The sequence below is a fragment of the Pezoporus wallicus genome, unplaced genomic scaffold (assembly GCF_028554395.1).
Source record: "Pezoporus wallicus isolate ANWC-B61680 ecotype Strahan unplaced genomic scaffold, APGP_CSIRO_Pwel_v1 scaffold_2584, whole genome shotgun sequence".
Taxonomy (NCBI): Eukaryota; Metazoa; Chordata; class Aves; order Psittaciformes; family Psittacidae; genus Pezoporus; species Pezoporus wallicus.
The window spans coordinates 11,425,147-11,437,529 of NW_026642851.1; positions in this window are offsets into that span (position 1 = coordinate 11,425,147).

Consider the following 12,383-nt stretch of genomic DNA (forward strand, 5'->3'; position numbering starts at 1 on the left):
CTGCACAGCATCACTGCCACAGCACAGCCAAAGAGGAGCTGCCTGATCACTTCCAGCTCTCAAACTGCTAAGGAGGTGCTGGGGAGTGACCGGGATAAAGAGCAGCATTCACTATAGCCTCAAACTCCTTCTTCAGGAGGGCTAAGGTCATGCTTTCTTCCTACTCTCAGCTTTGTCATATTAAGTATAATTCTCTTTACTTTATGAAAACAGGTTAAGAAGAAGAACTAGAGATATTTGGATTAATGTACAAGAACAGGAGGATTAAAAGGCCCTGTCAATTAAGGTGATCCCTTTAAGGCTCTGCCCTTTCACCCTGGAGCTTGGCTTTAATTCCTGCTCAGGCTGATGTGACTAAACCCCTTCTAATCTGACAGCTGATACAGGTCAGAAGTTAAATTTGTGTCCAGGCAGGAAAACACAGGGTTCTCATGGTCTGCATCCCCAGGAGTCACCCTGACACTGCAGCCCTAGGCATCCTGCTCAGCAGCAGAAAGGGCTCTGTGGCCACAGCTTTTTTGGCACCTTCTGGTGCTGACTTTCCTAATTGGGATTCTTGCAAATCTTATTCTTCACTGTTTTGTGCCAGCCATCCCTCCATGATGCTCTGGCCTCATGAGTGTGCTGCAGGCCATGTAACACCTTGTTCCTCCCCACTGCAGAGTTCATCCTGGCCCCTGGGGTGGCATTTCAGCTGCTGCCATCTATAAGCTATGACCCTGGTCCAGCTGTGGCACATGTTTGTGGATGGAGAGTGATCAGGCTGTGCCATGATCATCCCACCCAGCCCTTCAGAGTCAGAAGTGCAGCTGCCACAACTCCTGTGATAGAGAAGATGAGTAGACAGCTCTAGGGATTGTCCACCCACCTTGTTTAGACACCTTTGTTAGAAGAGGTTGTGTTTGCGAGTGTCTGCCTCATGTACTGACACTGCCTCAGTCCCCCTAACAAGCTGTTGGCACCTCAAAGCCAGTGAGATGGATGTGCTTCTCATTATGGAGGCTTGCAAAACCTAAATCAAACAAAACCAAAGCATGTTGTTATCTAAAAGTGAATGTCATGTCCTAAGGAGGATGCTGAAGGTGGTTTATGAGTTGTGAGATCTTCCGGCTCCCACAATAAACCCCCCTCAAAATCCATGTGTCAGCAGGGCTGAAGTTTGTGCTTGCCAGTCAGGACTGAGCAGAGTTCCTAAACGAATAAATGTCTTATTTCTTAGCAGTATGACCAAAAGAATTACGGTTCTCTAAGGCTCTTTTAACTGCAGATAATCCCCCTGGGCTAGGCTAGGACCCTTGCTGATTTTGGAAGGGCTTTACCAATGCTTACTACAAGCACAATGACCAAGGGCATGTGGCATAGGCAAATCTGATTGGAAAAAAGGCAGCTTAGGCAATCAGGAAGTGCCCGACCAGGACTGTCATCTCCTGGGGCAATCTCAAGTGACCAACGCCCTGGTCTACCCGCATGCAGGGCTGGGTCTGCAGCTTCCAACGCACCTTGTCACCCGCCGTTTTGACCCTCACCTGTCCATACAGACAAGTGAGAGTAAGCCCTTCCACCCTGCTCAGTGGAGTTTTTAGGTGAGGGTAGCATTTGCAGAACTGGCCACACCCTTTACACCTGAGGTTTAACTGCCACGGCCTAGCTAGCTAGGATGGTGACAGCAAAGTCCTCAGGTTGTAGGTTTTGTAAGAGTGTCCTTCTCTTTGATGGAAGACCATACAGGGCTAGACGAGCTCCATCAGCCTGGGTCTGAAGATAGGAGTTTTCCTTCTCCTATGAGTAAGGCCTGTCTTCGCTAATGAAGATTCAGGAAGGGCTTTAACCCACACATTCTGAACAAGACTATCAACTCCTGGGTCAATTTCAAGCGACCGATGACGCAACAGCACAACATCAAGCGTCTAGGCAGGATACTGGCTTAGAGGCTTTCAGTCATAAGCCCGCAGATGGTAGCCTCACGCCAGTGGCTCCTCAGCCAAGTGCACGCACCAGGGGTCTGAACCTGCGGTTCCTCTCGTACTGAGCAGGATTACTATTGCAACAACGCATCATCAGTAGGGTAAAACTAACATTTATAGTGTTTATGCTGAGCAAGCAGAAGAGACTTGTCCCATCTCAGATGGTTAAAAGGTGTTTCTGGGTCAAATCCATGCAATGGTTTTTTTCCACTTCTGTGGCTGGGTATAGTGGCAGTGATGATAGGGAGATTGGGGAGCTACAGGGACACAAGCAAGGGGGAGGTGGCACACAGGTCCCACATCCCTAGGAAGTCCTCTTCTACTGGTCTGTTTCTACTCTTTTACCTGTGACTGCTTTTTCCTTTCTTGCTGCTCTTTTCTGCTTCCCGAGGTCTAACAGCCTTTGCAGTTAACAGTCAGTCCCTCTGTCTCCAGAACCGTGGTACTGCTGTGTGCCTTCAACAAGCCTATCACAGAGGCTCCTTCCACTGCAGCTGCCCCACTTGCAGCACTGTCTTGCAAGACTAATTTCAGCAATGCCTGAAGATGCTTTTCCTGAGCATCCTCTTGCAAGAGCTGGAGGAGCCTGCATGCCTGGCTTGGCCCAGGGCGGTACAGGATTTGCCTGCCCCTACCCCACTCCCCAAATGCCATATCCCCAGAGAGGTCTCCAAGCATACCCTTGGGCAACCCTGGGGTACAACACCCAACACATGTAGGAGGGTTCAGCCACAAAAAGGAAGCCTGGATCAGTGCTTCAGTATTTTAAGAACAAGGAACAGAGGAAGACAGCGCTCTTTCCAAGTGATCCAGATGTGGAGAGGGCAGTTGCTGCAGTCAGGGCAGGTTTGCCATACTCTACCTCCATCCTCAGCAGCTCATCTCAGCACATGGTCTAGATTAAGCCCCATTCTCTTTTTTAAGCCATTAAACCGTCATGAGCTCCCCAGTCCCCCAGTGGGCTCATCTTGGAAAATCTCGCAATAGCTCCAGTTTCTGCCAAATCATTCGGATCTTAGCTTTCAACTTGTCTTTCACCCCGAGGGTTTGGCTTCCCCCTGGTAGAAGGATAAAGGTCTTGTACAAAGGCCTCGGGAGAGATGTGCGTAGGCTCACTGGTGCTGATTTGAAGCAAAGGCAGTTTGCGTGGGGGTGTGTGTATGCAAAACTCAGTGCTCCAGCTCACCTCGGGGGCCACCCACAAACTCAAAAATGAATTATTTGCTCATATATTTTCCCCACAATAAGATTCATTTGTGGGGAGGGGGTGGAGAATACAGAGACTTTGGGGCTGATGAACTTTTCTGTTTGGGCAGATGTTCAGTTTGTACTCAGTCTGGTCCAAATCCACTTTTAAATGGTTTTGCAGAGCTGAGCTCTGGGAATGGCCCGATCTCATAGCTAATCTGTGCTGCATGGAGAAAGTGGCATTTTGAGAAGTGTGATATGAATTTGTGACCCTGACATCAGTTTTATTTTCTTAGATTAAGGCACCCTTGTACACTCTGTAGTTCTCCAGCAGACCAAGTGCTAGGATTGCATGGTGTGGCTGTGACCAGCTCACCAAGGCACATGCAAGGTTTCCAGTGGCTGGCAGCCACCTTGGCAAATAGCCCATGGGAACTAGCCAGCACTGGGCTCAGTTAAGGTATGTTCACACCACAGAGTGACAATTTTGGCACAACAGAGGAGTTCAGGGAGCTAAGACATGTGAATCAAAGCTTTAATAGCACAGGCACAGCCATCCCTGCCTTGGCCAGGGAAAGCCCTGAGACATGCACTGTGGCCAGGCGCTCTGTGCTCAAACAGCTGGGCAAAGGGTACCCCCCCTGTTGTGCCCATCCTCATGGTGATCCATCAGTCCTTCATCTTCACTGCAAAGCTTAGTTTAGTGCCATGAAAATGTCCTTGAATTCATCAGCAGATGTACCGTATTTTATGAACAGATCCTTTAACAGGCTAACTTCATTGTCCAGCAAGCTGCGGGTGCAGCCTTTCGAGTCCATGCTAAACAAACAGCTTCTGAGCAAGACAGAAGGGAGTCCAAAATTAATACAATCTTTCCTAGACTAAATGGTGAAATGCTGCATAGCAGGTATGTCATCTAATAAATATACTTGTTGAATGAAGGGGTAAGCAAAGCGAAACATTGTTTCGGACTACCATGGGCTCCTGGATGCCAGCTGCAACCTCCACCAGCTAGGTCTCACACCAAGAGCCCAGTCCTTTACATTCACCCTAACAGTCTGAGCACAGGCAGCCCCAGTGACTTTGCAGCCCAAGTTCCCTGGAGACTGGCTAGGGATCAAGTAAGTAAATAAAAACATTGCATTTTTTTAAGTCTCAGCCAAGAAGAGGAAAACAAAGCTTCATGGACTAGCATTTTGCATGCAAGCATTAGCTGACTTCCTCCAAATGCCTGCTGTCACTGTCGCCAGGTCCTCTATCTGGATCTCTGCAAAAAAGAGAGGCAGAGAAAGTTGCTGTCACATGCATGTCTCATCTGTTCTTTTATCCTCACACTAGATCATGCCTTCTCAACCCTTCTGCCATGGCAATGTCTCTAAGTGTGAGCCCCTGTACAGCACACGCTGAGAAGAGGATGCCCTGTTGATACGGCATGGTGTAAACCATATGCCTTAACCCTGCACATTTCACTGTAAAGGAATATTCCTAAAGTACTTTGAGATCCCTGGATGAAAGGATCTATTAATAATAATACTTTATTACTGCAAAGCTACAGCTAAAGGTCTGTCAGCTTTTCCTTTGTGATTATATACGCTGGGGTTTACCGCAGGGTTACGGAACACCTCCCCAGGCTGATACTTGGCAAACCATGTCCCAGTCCTGAGCAATTTAATTTCTTATTCATTTTCTGAAAGCTTGTGTTCGCCAATTTTAAGCCTGAAAAGTGAAGGAACAGAACAAAACCAGTAATACCTGAACTGTAAAATCTGCACCCTGGTGATTTACAATGAAATGACTGTCTGGATTAAAGTGCCTATTGTTCTAGCAACCCTCCACATCATGATTGAATGGGACAAAAAAATAAATAAAAGGATAGAAGAGATATTTTCTTCTACATGAAGGCATGGAAAATCATGGTAGCTTAGCATCCCTTCTCACCTACAGCTTTCCCCCTGGAGCAAGCATTAATCATGTGGACAGGAACACAAATAAATCTTTATGTAGACAAACTTATGTCTGCAATGTCCTCATCCAGTTGATCTTTGCCAACAAGTCCGAGTGGGAAAATGCAGTAGCTGTTCAGTGAGTTGAGCAATGATCACTTTTTAACTATAAGAAATTCATTTGTGAAAAGGGTTTTAAAGAAAGAAATAGGGTGTCTGCTTTCTGGCAATCCAGCATGTTCTGCACAAACACTGTGATGGAGATGCTTCCTGCATGTGTTTGGTGGCTCTGCTCTACAGTGCTCCCTACGGCATGGGGCATCTGGTCAATTAAATCCATTACTCACATGTTCTTTTCCTGAGCATCTTAGCTTGGATGGCCAATTTCTGCCTGGGTCACCTTCCAGCAGCTTTAGCCTGACTTTGAAGCAATACTAGGTAGGGGATAGAAGATACTCCTCCCAGGCCCTGCGGCAACTAGAAGCAATTAAATAGGATTAAACGGGAACCAAACAGGAACTGGAGAATTGTTTCTGTGGTTTTGCCATCACTGGAGTGGAAACTGATTGTAACTGTGTCCTATTTACTGACCTGACCAGCATAGAGATGGCCATCCAGATAAAATAAAGCAATATTTTACACAGCATTTTAGGTGACTGGATGATTAGTGCCTGTACTTGCTCTGTAGAGTGAGCTCAACAGCACTGCCCTCATCTGCAGCCATGCAGGGACAGTGCAGCTGAGAATGGGTCGTCTCCCTACTCCTCAACAGCTCCCTCAAGCAAGTAAAGACCTGTGATAATCCTTCCCTAACATGCTCCTCAAATTTACTGTCCATACCTTAAAAACTGTCCCCATATATAATTCATTTCTGGGAACAGTGACCAGGGCTATATAACTGGTTTGGGTCCTTTTCTAAAATTAAATTTCCTCTGCAGTACATTTAAGCAACTGGATCCTGTGCTGGAGAAAAAATTGGAGAATCTCACGTGACAGCTTTTCAAACAGCTATGTGAAAACAGAACCTCTCTTTGTTAACCAGAAACAGGGGGAGTGTCAAACCATAAGGTACAGCCAAGGACACTATCATCAGGGCAACGCTGTTTTGTCTTTTCTTTCTCTTTTTCTTTTCTTTTCTTTTCTTTTCTTTTCTTTTCTTTTCTTTTCTTTTCTTTTCTTTTCTTTTCTTTTCTTTTCTTTTCTTTTCTTTCTTTTCTATTTCCTTTTTCTTTTTTTTTCCTTTTCTTTTCTCTTTTCTTGAAGAAGAAAATGCAGGATAGCGACAATAAAATCTGATACCAAATGCACAGTATCACTGAAGCCCCAGTGAAGAATTTCAATAGAATGAGCCATTCCGTACTCATGTTCAAAAATAAACCAACTGTTGTAATACTTGATGACACTACCTTATGGGATGCTTGCCCAGGTTTCATTTCTGAAAGCAGAAGATCATTTAAACTACTGTTGGGTCCAAAATGCTAGAAAATTCTTGACTCCATACTGAAAAGCCAGAGGTCAAAATTACACTGAAGTAGAAAGCACGAGAGACAAAGCTGCCACTTCAGCAACTGTCATTCAGGATGGTATCAGAATAGAGATGAAGGAAAGTCTAATTTCATTGTAATGTATTGCACAATACAGGATTTTTCCATAAAAGCCTTCACTACAATCTTGCAAGACAAGCTGCTCTTGGTCTGTAATACTGAAGGAGTGAAAGGAAAGACTTAACTATTTATTTTTAAAAAGAGTGATACTTTAAATGGTTGGCATGCTTGAAATAACCTAACAGAAAATTGAGCAAATATGGTGAAAATAGGAAGTGAATGACTGCAGGAGCCAAGGAAATAAAAGAAGCAAAATGAGAGAGAAAAATGAAAATTTAGTCTTTGGGAAAGCTGTTCAAGAAGGTGATATGGTCAACATCAAGGCACTAGGCTGACAACATCTGCAGAAGCTGGGAGTTTAACGTCACTCTGCCAATAAACTGCAGCTTGAAGCAGATGCACTGCCAGCACAAAAAAAAATCTGGCACAGAAGGTAAAGCACCTTATTTCTGTGAAGGACAGAAATAACCCAAACAAATTGAGACTGGTTCTAGCTATAAAATTATAATGAAATTTAAAGAAATACACTCATCCTTCTAGACTGGATGCAGCTGGGATTCTGCTGTGGCTCTTGGAGAGCAGCGATTTCTGCCAGAACATAGACCACAAATCCTGGTGTTTCATTTGAAAAAGGATGCCTTTAAAGGCATTGTACTGACACCGAAGCTGCTAAAATGGCAATAAAAATTCCTCAGTATAAACAAACTGAGCATGTACAGTGCTTGATCTAAAAAATCACTTCGAAACATCAAACATAGTCTCTCTTTTTCCTGAATCCTCTCTAGCAATGATGAAAAAACAGGAAAAAAGGCTGAGAAGAACAAGGTGACACACACTCAGTCTTACATGTATATCCAGACTACATTCTTCAGCAAACAGGCAAAATTTAATCTGATCAAACCAAGTACGTAATTGGAAATGCTTCAGTCAGAAATTGAATATAATCATGCTTTATACATATGTTAAGTTGGACAGATTGATGTGAAAGGTCTGGGGAGAATTTGGAACTTAAGGCTCATTAAAAGAAGAGCAATCCGGACTTAGAAACACTCCAGAAAAGATTAAGGTAAGTCTTGGTTCATTTAGCAGATGAGCCACATTTCAGTTAGAAAGAAAACATATTAACAACTGGGAATGTCATAAAAATGTTATGCTTCAGCTGTATTAACTGGCAGAAATAGTACTAATAATTCCAGTAAGCTATCTGAGTGCTGAAACAATATTTTCAGGACTCCAATTTATCCTTTCACCAAAGAGGTCCAAAATTAATAGGGCAAATATCAGAAAATGTTACTTCAGTATTCTCAAATAAATTATTAAGGAGAAGCATGTTTGTTTGACAACATTAGAGCACCATTCTGCAAAGCTATCATGCAAAGATGAGTGATCAAAAAAGATACTTGAATTTAAACTTCAACTTCTTATTTATACCTCTATTAGGACTAAAACCAACCTGAAAATACAACCAAACCCTAAGTTTTTTGTTTTAATTTTCTTACTGTGAACCAAAGCAAGAAAAAGAAACCAAAGGCAAGGTAGAATGAAACAAGCCTTGCTTGACTTTTGGATATAAGCTCAGCCACGCTCCACAAACCCTGAAGTCCCGCACAGAAAGACCAAAGAAGCTTTGCTGCAGCTCTGCTTACAACTGTCCACACTGGGAGGTTCACGCAAACCAGCACTGAAGCAGGTCAAAATGTGGCTTTACATGAATGAACCTGCCCACAAGCAATGCAAAGCAGCTTGAAAGAGCCTCTCTTTTTCCACTCTCCGCCTGGAAAAAAACCTACATGGTTCATTTCAGTAATTATTTTAGTAATCAACACAATTATGTGACACTAGAAAGCATCCAGAAAAGGAATGATACACTAGTATTTTTTTTTAACTGGAAACTACTTCACAGTAATTAATTCCTGGTCTATGTTTGACCATTGTTACTCTGTGCATAGGCTGAAACTTGAAAGAGTATTTGTATCAAAGTGCATGAGTTCCTTAGCACACAGACCCCACTAAGCTCATTTCCTATCCAAATGCAGTGTTCAGTTTAAAAGTTAATTCCTCCCCTGCAGAGCTTATGGGCTACGGCAATATTCCCTCTTTTAATGAGAGGGAATACTGCTGAGATGGGAATATTTCCATGGCCAAATTAAATTCTTGAAGTATGCTCAGCATAGCCAAGAGCCCACTTCTGCGACCTTTCCTTACCTCCTTTTATGGCCTGACCTCACAACAACAGAGTCAAGGCCATAGCCGAGAACAAAGCACAGGGCCCAATTCTGTCCTTATATACACTTAAGCAAGTCTACTTTCTCAAGGATGATCAGGTGTTACTGAAGGTGCTGTTGGACTGCACTCTTTGTAGTCTACCAGAGTAGACTGAAAGTGATGTATGCTAAGAGAGTCTTTTAGTTTAGCACATCTGATCTTTTCCTTTTCCAAAAACATTGTGTTTTCCAAGTCCTCAAGAAAGCCTTTACAGGCTAACATTAAAAAAAAAAATAAAATAAAAAATAAAAATAAAAGAATATCAGACACTCCTCTTTGGTTTGAACAAGTTTGACAATTTCTTAATGCTTACGATAAAATACTAAAAACTGATGATGAAAGAAAGTAAGGCTTTCTTAGCTGAGAGAAAGAATGAGAGTGTACTTAGGAGAAGCAAGGGGTTCCATAAATAGATTAAATGATGCACACTTTGTTTGAGAGAGCTTTCAATGCAGTACACAAATTAAACATTTCCAGAAATTCTGTTGGGCCTACGTGACAGGGTGGTATTGTGGGCTCTCAAAATGACCTTTCATATTAAAAAAAAAAGAAGTCTGTATATATAATGGAAAATGTGCCTTGATAAACATAAGGTACTTTGTTGACTGTGGTTGAAAACTGACTCTTGAAGTAATCTCACATGGACACAAAATGAGGCCTTGTTTTATTTATTTTTTTATTTTACTTCTTTAGCAAGGTCACGGGTTTAGAGACACTGCATGGAGAAAATGGAAACTTGTACCTCATCACAGCAGTAAGCGGAATCCAGCATAGCTCTCTGGCACACTCACTGGCCAGCTCAGTCACTGTTTTCACTGTTGCATCTGCAGAGGAGTAAGTGTTCTCATCTGAAGTCTTCGGACATAGTGCTCAGTCTTGCTGGTCCCACCTTAATGAGAGACTGTGGAGAAGACACAGCCCACTCCACCCTGACCTCTCTCAGCCCTTGGACAGCCCAGCCCAGCAGCCTACCTTGTTCAAAACTTCTGACATGCATCCCAGGTAGGCTAAAGAAACATTTGGGGGTTTTGACTGTCCCAGCTTCTCTTCACTTGCTGGAGGCAGAAAAAGATTTCTGTATGCACAAAATCCCCACTTCGGTGGACTGATCTGGATCTTCTCTGCTTGGCAGAACAACTCAAAAGTCACAACCAATGAAGAAGGACACCTTGCCTGACACCCCCAGTATGCTCCATCCCCACACTTTGAGACCCTTTATCAAAGGTGTTACATTTAGTCCTCGGGCTGGAAAGTAAAGGTTTGTTTTTCTTCCCACAGTTTAGGGATGCTTCCTGATGGTTTCTATACTCATATTTTGTAAAATCTGCTACATTTCAAGTCCTCTCTCTTTCCTCATGTCTACAGCAGCCTTCCCGTTCTCTTCTACTGCCCTGATACCATAATGTGCTGATACCATTTTGAGGAAGCAATTGCAAGCACAGATCCTTTGCCTTCCTCTGCTATAAGCTCATAATTGTGGCTGCAGCTCATGACAGCACTCCAGTGACGGCTTCTTCCAAAGCACAGAAGTCCTCTCTTTGTCCAGTGCAACTCGCTGCAAGGCACTGCACAAGGAAGCATGAGTGTTTCATGAGTAGTTTGCCTCCCTCTGCCTCCATATTATGTCTTTAAATGATCATCTTCATAAAACACTTTGACATCTGCCAGTGGAAAACACTGCAAGTAAGGAATAAAGAATCACTGGTGTCTGTCTTGTAGATCTGGGAAGAGCAAGGTGCTATATGAAATGGGTTTAAGTTCCTGTGTTCTCCAAGGCTGGGGTGGGTTTCCCTCTGTGACAGTTACAATGCCTACTCAATAGGATCCACAGTCCAACTGACTATTTTTTTATTAAGTTACAGACCTACAAATGCTCGAAAGAAAATCTGAGTAGATGAAACACTACTTGCTCAGCACATCACCATGGCAACTCCTCTTTTTCCATTGGTTTATTTATGATGGTGACCTCTGCAATAAACTCTGAGATAGATACATACAACAAAGTCAGAACAAATTTCAGAAAATTAATATCCTAACTGGCAGCAAGTAAATCCATCATCCTCTGCCCCAGGATATCACTACTGTCTAGGCACAAGGTAAAAAAAGGTATGGCCACCAGGACTAGCACATAAGCAGAATTTAAGTACATGCATAAATGCAATCCACAAATCCCCAGCCACTTGCTATGTTACCCTAAAATCCATAGATACTTCAGGATACTTTTACTTAAGAATTTTCCAGACATGCAGTTTTCACATACTCCAGTGGTTTTCAGTATGGTCTGACTGGGCAGCACAGTACTAGTGGTGACAGTACATAAATGCCACCCAGAAGAATCTCTACTTGGAAAATACTAATAAAAGCTAAATAATCTCAGCTCATTGCAGTCATTCACTTAATCTCTCCTTAGCTTCATGAATCATCCCCAGTCGATTGCGAAAACCCATCACTATCACGTGAAACTAGACAGGCTTCTCTCAGTCAACATGGAAGAAACCTCTCAAAGGTACTCACACTCTTCTGTGAACAAGTAAAGAGAATCATTAGCTCCTCCAAGATACATGGACAGATCATTAAGGACATCCATGTGTTGCAAGAGCAATAACAGCAAGTGTAGGTAAATGCCCAGGTCTGCATTTGAGCCTTTATCCCTGTGGTCTGCAGAGGGAAACTAGCACTGTCAGAGGTGATCCATCACCCTTCTGAGATGGGAAGAGAGGAATAAGCACAGAGGAAATCCAACGGTAGGAGAGATGGAGTCCACCCTAAACCATCAAACACTGGGACCTCAATAGTTAGCAGAATCATATCACACAGGTGTTGCAAAAGCACCTTTATCCTATGCAGTTCTGCTCCATGAACAGCAACCACATGTACACCATTCTTTGTGGGATTGTCCCTAGGTGACAGTGCCAGAGCCCCAGATCACATTGAGTGGAGAGATTTCCCACCCCAGTTCCCTCCTCTCCCTGCTTCTCAGCCTCTGGTAGAGGCACAGCAGTCAGTCAAACAGGGATCCTGGCCTGTCTGAACAAACACAAGTGTGCCAGAGGGAAGCCCCCCTCTTCTTTCAGTTCAGCTGCAACCAAGCCTGTTATCCTTTTTCAGCTGAACCTCAATGATGAAAATCTGTCTTTCCTTTTTTTTATGACTTTTAATGTTGGCATCACAGCCCTACCCAGGGATGCAGGTGCTAAGGAGTCACCTAAAGAGACAGCACTGTGACTAAGAGGGGTATACACGTGCAAAAAGTAGCAGGTAGACCAAAGCCTTTAAAATAAGAACATACAGCATTATCTTGTGCTGTAAAGCAAACATTAGAACTGCTAGATCCCTCCAGAAACACATATATAGTAGATTCTATGTCTTGAAACATAGGTTCTGTAGGCTGTGCTCCTTTATGTTGACAGAGCTTTCCC